Source organism: Magnolia sinica, chromosome 17 (assembly GCF_029962835.1).
Source record: "Magnolia sinica isolate HGM2019 chromosome 17, MsV1, whole genome shotgun sequence".
Taxonomy (NCBI): Eukaryota; Viridiplantae; Streptophyta; class Magnoliopsida; order Magnoliales; family Magnoliaceae; genus Magnolia; species Magnolia sinica.
Genome location: NC_080589.1, coordinates 68,027,474 through 68,041,120, shown reverse-complemented (window position 1 = coordinate 68,041,120; position 13,647 = coordinate 68,027,474).

The window sequence follows — 13,647 nt, the reverse complement described above, 5'->3', positions numbered from 1 at the left end:
GATCATCCTTAGTGCTCGGATTATCTCCGTTGTTGCGTTCTCAGGATAACTGCTTAACCGCCCACACTTGCATGTTTTCCGCACGATCTCCATTTGCACGACCTTTGTTGTTCGCAGTTGAGGCCTAATAAGGTACCGAGAATAACGGACACGTCTACTTCAGATAAAAAGTATAAATAGAAAACATTTCTATATGAATAGGTACATGACATCTAACATCCTAAGCATACCCTATGCTACTTAGACCCAGATTCCCAACTTAACTTTGACGTCGAAGGGTCCCCTACTCTAGCCAGGTTCTCCTTTGTTTTCTTTTCTGTTGCATGACTCAAGGTAAACATCAAGTATTAGGAATGTTGTGAAGGGTGGTCCAAATTTTAGTATCAACATATGCATTTCTTCCATTCCGTTCATCCACTTTTACATATCATTTTAGGGCTTTATGAAAAAAAATGAGAGGGACATAAATCTCAGGTGGACCACACCATAAGAAAACAATATTTATTGGATATCCACCATTAAAATCCTCCACAGGCCCACTGTACTGTTTATTTGACATCCAATATGTTGATTAGGTCATAAAGACCCAGATGAAGGGAAAAAACAAAGATAAGATTGATCCAAATCTTTTATGGCACCCCAAAAGTTTTTAATGGTTGACGTTCATTCAACATTGTTTCCTGTAATGTGGTCCATTTGAGATTGGGATATACCTCATTTTTGGTCTCATATCATAAAATGATCTATAAAAATAGATGGACGGCATGGATGAGACACATACATCATGGTGGAGCCCACGGAGCACCAACCATCAGCCATTGGATGGTAGCCGGCGGCGTAGCCAATCCGTTTCCATCTGGGACAACCTCTTTAGTCGGTTTTTCCTCCGTCGCGACTGATACCAGCGTCTGTTGCCACCACCCATTGAGGCCCATATTCTGTAATAGTCGAATGATTTGAACCGTCCACATTATCATTACTACCATCAATATGATATTCTCACGCTTCAGTGATGATCCTTATTACCTTCAGCTTATTGATTTGAATGTGAGCCATTGAAGATCCTCTTTTCACGTTCTAAATTAATCTATAGATGATGATGGTTGGAATCATTGTTCAAATTCTTTTATTTCTAAGTCGGGCCTTATAGCGTAGATTTCACAATATGGACAGTTCAGATCATTGGATTAATGAACTTGTGGACCCCAATAGCTGGAGATACACGCTGCTTGATATGTCGCGACAGAGGCAAAACGAACTCGTAGTATTTTATTCATGAGAGCTTGATCATATTCGAGCAGCAATACCACAACCGTAACATCTTTCCTGCCAATGTCCCATAAAATCAGTACCATTAAAAAGGTAAGATAACCGTTCATATCTGCTTTCCCATAAAAAGGTCTGATCCCATATCTTAGATGGACCAAAATTTTATGTTGAGTCATATCAACCGTTGAAAGTGTTGTTTTGAACGGTGTGGCCCACTTGATGAGTGGAGAGCCAGCAATTTTTTACCAGATGATCTTCATCGCGAGACCTACAGTTTTCATGTGTACTGACTTACAGCCCAAGGGACACGTGGAGGAAAAGATGACATGTCAGCAGAAGTTGTGGTACATTGCAGTACGTGATCAGTTCTCCATATAGACCATCACATCAGTCCATCGCGTCCACCTCCGCCTGTCTCCAGCAGGGAATGGGCAGCAGCTTTGAGTGGCCACCGTGATGTATCGGTATTATCCACACCGTCCATCCATTTTTTCGTAACATTTTAGACTATAAGCCCCGAAATGAGGTAGATCCAAGGCTCAAGTGGACTACACAATGGGAATTAAAATCTTACCATTAGAAATTCTTGTGGGCCACAGAAGTTTTGGATGGAGCTGATATTTGTGTTTTCTATTCATCCAGGTCTATGTAACTTTATGAATGGGTTGGATGGAAAATAAACATCACGGTGCGCACTAGAAAAGTTTCAACAGTGAGAATCATTATCACCATTGCTTCCTGTGGTGTGATCCACTTGAGCATTGGATCTGTCTCATTTTTGGGTTTATATCCTAAAATGATACGAAAAGATGGATGGACGGTGTGGATAATACCTATACATCACGGTGGCCAGTCAAAGCTGCTGCCCGTTCCCAGCTGGAGACGGGCGGGGGTAGGACGCAATCCGCGTGCCATCTCTTCTGGAAAGGAAAGACGGCACCCACTGAGGCAAACGACGAACCATATAACGCCACGTGGACACTGACATGCCTGCACACGACGTATAATTGTACGGTGGTCCTTGGTACGACTGTTGTAGATCGTTTTTTCTTTTGCCCTTCCAACACCGTTATCGGTGCACATGGCACCAGTAGAACAACCGACGGAACCGACAAAATGGCCTGGTTTGGCTCAGAACTAGAGTATACCGGTTTTGGTACGGTTCCAAAATTTAAAAAACTGTTTAATTCAATTGAGTGGCTATGTAGAACCGAGCCGAATCATGATCCGAACCATAAACGGATGATATTCTTATCTCCTCTTTTGGATGGCCCATCCAGCAAAAGCCTGCCAGATTCGAAGAATCTTAACCGTTGATCGACAGTGAACAGATCAAATACAACAACGGTGACCGTTCAACTAAGGAAAAGTACAAAAATCACACGGAGCCCACTCTCGTAGTATCGCGCGCCGCTGAGTTTGAGGATGTAATCGATACTCTAAGAAGGTATCACGATCCAGACTCATGCACATTGGCTATACAATCTCAGTTATATCAATGGCAAAGTGTCTGAGTTACCAAACTTGGATGGAACCAGTTTGGTAACTCAGATACTTTGCCATTGTGTTGCTCACCAACTATTTGTAAAAATACTCAACAAAATGTGACTAGTGGCAAGCAAGGTATGTACATTAAATAGATACCTTCTTCTTCTTCCTCTCTCTCTCTCTCTCTCTCTCTCTCTCAGTTTTTATGTTACTTAAAAGGTGTTTGATAAAACACCTGTAAAACCATTGTCTCTGTTTGTAAAAGAAGTTGTAGTTCAAGTGTTTGTAGAAATGACTCAATGACGAACTCGGCTTGAGCTGCTGGTCGAACTGAGCCGAGCTAGCCAATCACGCTCGAAGACCAAGCCAAGCTAAGTTCGAGCTGAGGTCAACAAGTGATTGAGCCGAGTCGAGTTGAGGCTACCTCGACTCGATTCAACTGGTAGTACACCCCTATATCTGAGGCAGACCCTACATCATGAACAACCCATGTCAGAGGTAGGGCCTACATGATGGATGGTTATCCACAAAAGTGTGGCCTAATTAATAATAGGCAGCTGATATTGAAGGTAGGCCCATGTGATAGATAATAACATTGATGGTGACCCTTCATAATAGATGACTAACATCTACATTAATGAACGGTGTATATTCAATGTCAGCTATTAATGGGCATCCCACATCTATTAAGCTTAATGAGCTCATTTTTTTTATAGCAGCACATGGCCCAATGGCTACCACAAATACCAGCGAGATCTAATCAAATCCCATAAAGTCAGATCACCACACGTATTATTTGATCTAATCAAATCCCATCAAGTGATATCACCACATGTACTGTACATAAATTAGGTACTTATGTAAACGAAGGAAGCATGATCGACGGTTGTGACAGCATGAATGACATGATAAAAATACTCTCAAAGTACTTAATCTATTAGTATCAAATAAAAGCTCCATTCAAAGTTAAACGTAGTTATCACGTCGAAACAAACAGCCATGCAATGCCTACACGCATATGGGGATTCATCCATACGTGCCAATGTAGAATACTTTCATTGGAAGATTATATACGCTTAATCATTTCCTTTTTATTTAGAACCATCATTTTATTTTAGAGCGTGTTTGGCCGGGCAGTGGATACAGGATAAAGACGGTTTTACGAGGATTATAGGATAAAAACTATTCCATCGCACCCTCGTAAACAGTGCCTGGATTTTGCCAATCGTGAGGTATAGGTTTTCACCCCTATGTAAGGCCACCAAGATATCAATGAGATATCTACTCCCTCCGTCATTTTCACTAGCCTACATTCAGCTATGAAGTTGTTTTGAAACAACTATAAAGCAGTGAGTGGGGCACACCATGAAAAGTAGTGGAGATGCAAACCCATCCATTTGTGACCATCCAAACACCCTCTTGGATATCCCAACAAACAAACACTGACACCACTGTCATTACCTTAAAAACCATTCCATGCCTCCTAATCCTATGGGATCGGTCCGGCCAAACACGCCCTTATAGATTGACTGCAGTTCTAGGATTGTTAAATCAGGAGGGTCATCCGTCCACAATGGGCCCAATGAAATCAATGGTCAGGATAAGTCCTCATCTTACGCCTCAGGTGTACTTACGCCCGAGGATACCAAATATATCCTCGAGCACAAAATCCAAGCTCAGTTTTCAGTTTGAGCAAGTGGGCCCACGTGGTTCAATGATTCAGATCATTACATGGTAGACACCTATGGTGGGCCATGCCCAAAAAATCTCACTGATTGAAAGATCTTATCCGTCCATTCTTCTGACGTGTAACATACGTACGCCATCATCTTGCGGGCGTATGGTTCTAAGCCGAGCCGAGTCATGCATCGAAACGGCGGAAGCCGAGCCGAGCCGTGCAGCGAACATTGTGCCTGCATACCGACAGTTGCTACCTACCAGTCAAAGACTCTCTCTCTCGTGGGGCGCACTATAACTACGGTGAAGTGAACTCAAGATACGTTAGAAATTGTAGCCCCTATAACAGGCCCGCCTTCAGGAATCCGTTAGAAATTGTAGCCCCTATAACAGGCCCGCCTTCAGGAATCCGACCCGCTTTTGTCACTATCGTATACGAATCACGAGATTTGAAACACTGTGAGAAACGCTTACCCTCCAAACTGTTTCCATTAGCGTGTCCTGCGTGAATCACAGATGAGTATGATTTTTGGAATAAATGTTTAAATATATATGTGGAATCTAATGAATGGAGTGGATTTCACATATTTAACACAGTCACAGTAGGCCCTATAAAAATTATGAGACGTCCCTTTCTCAATTATTTCATTTAGTGTGGCCCATCGGAATCAGAAATCAGTCTGATCATGTGCCTCTAGGCCTTATATAGTACTGAAAATCTAATGGTCAGATGAATTTTACATAAATATAGTAATAAATATATAATGGTCAGATGAATCTTATATAAATATAGTACTAAATATCTAATGGTCATATGAATCTTGCATGAACACTAAGATGATCAGCAATGTCAAAATCAAAAGGTGGATCTCATTCAAGTCGTCTTCCAGAAACTCTTTCTAGAGTTAGAGAGAGGGATGCAGAGCGGGACTTAATTTTGGTAAGATATATACTCTCATCATTAAATGAAAATTTGTAATTTAGACCCAACACTAAAAAATCAGGATGCCTGTGATTCATGTGGACCACACCAAAGAAAAAAGTTGGGAGAGACATTTCCACCCTTGATTTTTACAAGGCCCACCACGTTGATTATATGAAATACACTCTAACCATTTGATGCCACACAAAAATTTAGGCATGTGGACTAACAGTCATGCCCATATGTGATTCGGGAGAGCCATATCAAGGGAAATAGTTTGGAAGGTGAGCATTATCTCATGTGTTGTACAATCATATCGTCCACCCTAATCAAGGATAGGGGCGATTTTTTAGCCCTTGGCCTAACATAAGGTGATATACCTAGTGATCAGGGTGAAATCTACATAAACATCACGGTGGGGCCCACCCAAGCCACCAAACCATTGCTCACATGCCCACCGCACCAGGTTTAAAAAATGTAACTGAAGGTAAGGGAAGGATATTAATATCAATTAATGAGGTAGTTGTGTGATTTTTTTTTATTAAAAAGGTACCGGAATGTAACTTTTATATTAATGAAGTACTTCCTTGTAAAATTTCTTTCGATATATAAATTACACATAAAAATGAAGAAGTATTGGTGTTAGCATGGCAAGGTGGATAAAATTTTATTGATATTTGATGGACAATTAAATTATAAGACTAACTCAGTTTTACTTTGGTGAACAATTAATGGTCATTAATAACTTGTGCAATGCGCGGTCCACAACGTACTAATAAATTTAATTTCTCCGTGAAATGTCCACATTTCACACATTTATTATGTAGAGAAAGCTGAGCGAGTAGTACACTTTTCCGGCACTTGTTCTTCACATATATTTATGGAAGGGGTGGACATTTCAATGTCATGATGTGGTGACCTCTCCCATGAGGAAACCATGCTCTCAATTTCTCTCTTGCTCTTGCATATGCACATTAAGTATGTATATGACACGTAAAGCCTAATTTTCTTAGGTTTTATTATATTCTCTCTCTACGTGATCTATACGTGGAGCATAGGTAAAGAGAGGGAGAATTTTTTGGTAAGAAAATTAATGTATAAAAAAAAATAAAGTTTTATATTTCTATCAATATAGGCATATATTACCAAACCATGTGAAAATATTATCTTTGCTTTAGCATGTTAAGAAGTAAAAGTACCAAAATGCCCTCGTTTATCTTTTCTTTTCCTTTTCTTTTAAAGGTTGTGAAATCAAGAATTATGGAGCCCATGTGGCATCCATATAACCTCCAATCAATCTAACATATGAAACCCACCATGATGTTCACACCACGGAAAAAACTGGCCAATCAAACCATCAGATGGGTTAAACATGAATTTAGATATTTTTCAATAGTAATATTAGTTTTTATAATTTGGCCCACCCTATCACTTTATCTTCCAAAGTTTTGGTCCTTTTAGTAACCATGATATTTTGCATCTATTGGACAGGTTGGATGTCAGGCAAAGGCTTAGTGTACCCGACAATTCTTGATTTACTACTTTTTAATGGAAAATCTAAAATGAGTTTGTTTAGGTCATTTCTCTCCTTAATAAGCATTATTAGGCAATTTTAGCTGGTGGATTATTTGGTAAAATCTAACTTTTGGAGAAATTTTGCAGTGGAAGTCTCTATCTTAAATGTACTTATTAAATTTTAAATTGATATCGAAAATATCAGTAGATATATTATGATTTTTCGAAACTTGCTCAAGTTGAGTACTTGATCGGCTTTTGAGTTGAGCCAAGCTTTCCAATGTTAACGTCCCTCAATATATATTGATACACCATTCTCTAGTGCGATGTAGAGCAGGTGGCAGACACTTTTATGGCAAAGATGGACCAAAGAAGACCTAATTAGACGCAAAAATGATCTGGACCATCAAAACCTTAAATCAGTTGTATCTTAGAAACCAGGATAAGTTTTTGACATATTATATATGATTTTTGGGTAGGAGGACCTACTTAAGCCAACCACGCCAGGTTATGCATGCCAGATTTGCAAGATTCCATCATATTGACAATCAAAAGTCCTGTTTAATTTCGTTTTTACTATAAATAGTAAGTTTTAGTTTTAGTATAACTTTTGATCATTCGAGTTGTGGAAGTCATGCCCAACATGAAAAAGGGCTTAGAAAAGTTAGGAAAATAACCTGGTTGGGCCAAATTAAACACTTACTATTTTAGGCCGAAACAATGAAGTTTAGTACGAATAGATGTCATCTATAAATAGTAAGTTTATTATTTATAGAAGTCACGTTTTTAGGGTGTTTGAGTTAAGAGTTTGAAATTGCGGTAATGACCACTTTACTTGAAGAAGGAATATGCCAATATGTCCTAGAGGGGGATGAATAGGACTTTTTAAAATTTTATGCCTATTAAAATTCCATTAATCTGATCCTGAGTAAATAGACATGCATTGCATGAGGATATCTTCAAAATAACTCTACGGCTTCCAAGCTAAGTGGAGGATCCAATCATAAAATTAATTTGCAGAATAAATAGATATATATCAGAGTTTATGATGGATGTGACTGTGTGTGAAGTGTGATCACATATGAGAGTATTTAACAAAATCACACAGATAATAAGAGACAAATAACAATCACAAACACAGTCATTTTTATAGTGATTCAACTACTTGTCTACTCCACTCCTGGCAGACGCACTCAACCCTTGAGTGTACCGGATTTCACTAAGGAGGTTTCACGTGGTTCACCCCAAACCCAAGGTTTTAAATCAGGCTCACCTTTAACTTTTACAACCTACACCTAGGCTGACTATTTATGCTGCCACGAGCAAGGGTCAACACATCGCACCCAATTTTAAGTATACTGGCCAAAGATCCACACAAGGAACCTCACTGTTTATGCTCTCACGAGCAATGGTCAACACAACACACCCACTTTTAGGCACACTGGTCAATGATCTTCCACAAGACCCTAACTGTTTATGCTCTCCACAGAGCAAGGGTCAACACAACGCACCCACCACGTACACTCTCGTCGGAGGCCTCCTAGAGGACTTTTAAGGGGTGAGAAACACCTTAAACCCAATCCTACATAGGAATGATCACAAGGGTCCTCTGGACTCTGATAACTTACAGATAAGCAGATGAGTCCCTTTTCACTCATTGTCGAAGATCTCCTCCTTTGTTGATGAAGAGTCTTCTACTTCCTTGAACTGCAACTCAGAAGATGTATCAATGCATGGCGACAGGTTGGGTCAAGGTTATGATGGAATCCTACTCTCAAATATTTTCCTATAAAGGAGATAGAGTGATTCCAATCATCTATGCATTCAAGGTATCCCAGCTCAATGATTTACCATTAAGATGGTAGCTGGAGGATCCTTTAATGCGAAAGTTCATTTCCTAATCCACTCAGTTGAATATCAATGATGAGGGTGGATTGGAGGATGAACTCACTTGAGAGAAAGGGCTTTGAGTAAATGATCTAAGGTTAAATACTCAAAAACACTCTCTTCTTTCTCTGCCAGCAACTAAAGACAAGCTCTCTATTATAGGCAAAAGGTTCCAACGGATATAAAACGGTTATATTTATGAGTTCGATATCATCGAGCAAGATCGATATCATCAAGCGTATACTTTCGATTGCATCGACTGGCCACTCGATGACACAAACTCAAATGTCATACGCTTTTGAAACCTTTTGCCAGCTGGTCGAGGAAATCGAACATGCATCGATATCATCGGATTTCGAACTCCGATATCATCGATACGCGATTCGATTCCTCGACACATGAAAATGAGAGAGACTTGCCTTAGAAATATTCCAAGTCAATGATATGATCGAGGTACACTCGATATCATCAGAATTTGAATGTCGATGATATCGAAGGTCATGTCGATGCATCGATAAATTCAAAGATTTTATCAGTGAGCTTGCTGGACAGTTTATGTCCATTCTCAATGCAATCGATCCGGCCTCAATATCATCGATATTTGAATATTGATTCTATTGAGTAACCCTCGATCCAAGATAAAAACCACCTGAAAATATCTGCTGAAAAACTGTGTCCAAGATCGATATCATCGAAGGCATATCGATATCATCGATATTTGAATTCTGAGGATATCAAGGGGTACTTCGATATATCAAAGGTCTACATGATTTTCTTTAGAAAAACAGGGACACAAAGGCTCTGCTGTCAATTTTATCGAATCAACTTTGATAGACTCGAGTTTCAAATATCGATTATATCAATAGGGGTATCGATACATCGATAAATCTGTCCAGATGAATATGTGGTTGCTGGACATCTTTTCTCCTCACTTCGATGGTATCAATTGAGCATCAAGGACATCGACAGCGCATGTCGATAATATCGATCAGTATATCGATAAAATCGACAGAGCTAGAAAACTTAGAGATTTTCTGAATTTTGAAAAAGTTTTCTAACTCAAAACCCTATGATGTTCTAATTTGTTTTTAAGGGTTTTAATCACCTGGTGTTTTAGGACAAAGGATGTGAGGCTTAGATTTACCTGTGGTGAGTTTGTGCACACATCCGGTTGAGGCAAACGCTTTGATCGATCTTCCTATGAGGCTCTACAGTCTAATTAACTCAACACTCACGCTAATTGACAAACCAGGGCACTTTCAGAGTCTAAGTCTAAAACTCCATCATAAGTTTAAGTTTCTTATTTAAAAAGTTGTAATTTCATTTTTTTTTATTAATCAAGTTATTTCAAATTTATCAGGAATTATTCATGCTTTTATCCCTCGTGGATTCAAGGAAGTTCTGTGAGGAGTCCAGAGAAACCATTGTGCATATCATCATGGTAAACACTATTGGATTCCAACCATTGCGCGTATTATTGACTATTTTGCTAGTGATACTGTTGAAGTCGAAAGTTCACAATTGATGTTGTCCCCTATGTCATCCATGCACTTAAATAATTAACTTAGGAATTATTTGTTTTGTATTTCTATCATTACCTACGCTTGATTATGTTGATGACATATCTAATTTAGAAAATTATACCACTGAGTTAACTAATCACTTGCACTTGGGACAATATATTCAAACACTAACTAGACGATATTATTAATGCAGATACTACCGAGATCTCAGGTGGGCATGTTTAGACCGACATACACCATCACCGTGATGTTTTATGAGTGTTAAACATAAATAAAAAAAATATACACTTTATTCATTTGGAACATGTATATATTGGAGTTCCCAGCTAGTAGATTTCATGATTTGATATTGTTGAATATTGTACCTTGTGTAGTCCCCGTATGAGTGAACATTGTTGATGCACGAATCTGGATTGTCCTCTTCAGACCTACGAGCACCTGCACAAGAGAAGAACAAAGGAGACCTTGGCTAGAGCAGGGGACCCTTCGATGCCAAAGTCAGGCTAGGAATCTGGGTCTGGTCGTGTGGAAGGGTTTAGGGCGAGAGATTCCGCATACCTTTTCAACGTAGGTGGATCCTTTATTTATAGTGTATATAGGATAGAGTAGTTCATAATCTTAGGCACGATCTTAGTTGTTAGGCAAGATGCGCGTGAGTGGTGAATGTTGGCAATTACCCTGAAATCATGCGATAGATGGTTACGCGTAGGTGATGGATGTCGATTGTTACTCTGGTCGCGCATACTCGAGGAAGATCATCCACCCAACTACGGAGGTAGGTCAGTCCTGCCCTGATCGGGGCATCATAGGTCGGCGCAACCCCAATCAAAACATTGTAGGTCGGAACGGTCCGGACTTCTTATTTCGCTCTTGGTTGGGAGTCCGAGGTGAACCCATATATGAGTAATCCGAGAAGGTTATCAGGACTCATGAAAAAGTTAAAGGCTAAAGAAATTGGACATCACAAAGACTTTCTGGAAGTCGTTGCTTTGTTTAGCATACACAGGCAAGCTTCCCAAACATCATTCGACATGCCTTTGACACGCTGCCATCCCCCTAGCTTAACCATCACGGATCGTTGGAGCCGACCCAAACTAAGTCCTCGATTATTTGTGTCGAAGCCGACCTAAACCAACCGATTAACCGACCAGTGATTACTATGAGGAACTCGGAAGTTCTATATTGGTCAGCACTAGCCAAATCCTCGTTCGTTCGGGTTGTTGGCTTTTCCGAGTAGAGGGGTGTATCTATCTTCTCGTCAGCTCCTTCTATTCTCAATAAGTTCTTCCCCAACTTCACTGAGCTGATCAATCCCCAGGGCCTATCCTGATCGGGGGCTTCAGGACAATCCTTGTGAGGTATATAGGTAAGAGCTCGAAAACATACACTATCGAGGACTACGCTCGAGGATACGAAGTCTAGCTTCTCTGGATGAGATGGTACAGGAGTGTATGTTCGTCAACCTAAGCCGACCCTGAGGGCAGTCGGACCATATTTCCCCACAATAAACACCATTTTAAAAATTATATATTTTGAATATTAGCTACATGATTCTGTGTTTAGTTATATCTGTTGAACTTTATACAATTGATATAAAACTATTTTTCATTATTAAACATGTATATTTTTACTAATTCAAGCCAAAAAAAAAATTCTTTTTTCTGGGAATCAGGTTCACCCAAAAACTAGAGTCACCGTACTTGAGTGCCACGTGCTACTTCATGGGGAGTACACTTACCATTTTTTTTAATTGGGCCCAACCACTTACAACTGTTTTCACATCATTTTTACATTTCAGATTTATTGTGGTAAACGTCGTTATAGTAAGCTCGTATTCATTTGGTCCTTTTCATACATGGGTCACCTCTGCGCATACACATCAATCTGGTGTGTATTCGTTTTGTCTCCTTCCCACTTGCTATCGGCGCACATACATAAATGCTTCGATGCATCACGTGTGTAATCTGACTCCCGTCGCCTGCTCATTTATGCATTTAGATACGGTCGGGAGAAATACTTTGATACTCCGGAAGACTATGATGGTTGATACGCACTCACCATTTTGACGCATGGCATTAATATAGAATTCCAGTTAAACCGTCCAAATCGTGGGCCCCATTTTACGTGTGTCATAAAGAAAAACTTACACAGAAATATTTTCTTAAATGGCCGATTGTAAGACATTCAATGGACGGTTAAGATGACTATGCGGCTCGCTTTCAATTTATCAAGAAAAAACATATAATTAATTAATGGTCAGGATCTTCACTATGACTTTGGGATCATCACCTATGTTCCACTGATTCGATGCTTTAAGTTGGGTATAGTAGAAAGCTTTGACCAGTTGGTAGAGTAGCGACGTTACATGTGGATCCGTGCATGAACAAAACTGAACCGTCCAAATCAAAATGATGATTTGTGCTGCTGAAAAAGCTCCATGCCCCACAATGGTGTATGTGTTTTATCCACACCGTTCATCCATATTCGCAGCTCATTTTAGGGCATGAGCACAAAAATGAGGCAAACCAAATCTCAGGTGAACCACACCATAATAAACAGTGGTGATTGATCGTCCACCATTCAAAACATACTAAGGCCCATTATCATGTTTATTTGTCATCCAACCTTTTGATTAAGTCACACAGACCTAAATGAAAAATACCATAACAAATATAAGAATGATTTGAAACCTTTGTAGTCCTATAAAGTTTGCAATGGTAGGTGTTTAATTATCATTATTTCCTATAGTGTGGTCCACCTAAGATTTGGTTCTATCTCATTTTTAGTTCATGCACTCAAATGATCGAGCAAAATGCATGAATTGAGTAGGCTAATATGACATGGATACATCCTTGGCGACTCAATACACTAAGATTTGGTTGCGTCAAGTGCCGCTGCCATAAGAGATTGCTTGGTTGAGTATGTATTAAGTAGGCCCCATGTCCGACAAAGCCACATGACATAGCTAATCAAATCCCAGTGTATGCGGTAAAGGTAAAAATTTCGATGATTTTATAATTATTATTATTTTCTAAAAATAAAATATATACCATGGTTGGATGGAAGAGGAAGCTAGCATTTCATTATAAAAATAAAAACTAAAAATGAAGAACTTGATAGCCCCAATGGAAATTCCACCACAATTTCTATACCTGCCATTATTAATTGTCAAGAATGGAGAGATGCCCTCCTCAAATCATTATAAATAATTTCATCTTAGATGCTTTAGGTGTGTTATTATTTTGTTCTCATTTGACCTACTTGGCAGACACCTCAAAATCACAATGAGAAATCCTACTTGAGCAATTTCCCAACCCAAGATTTTTTGAGATATTTTTAGATTTTTTGTTGTTTTGTTTTTATAAA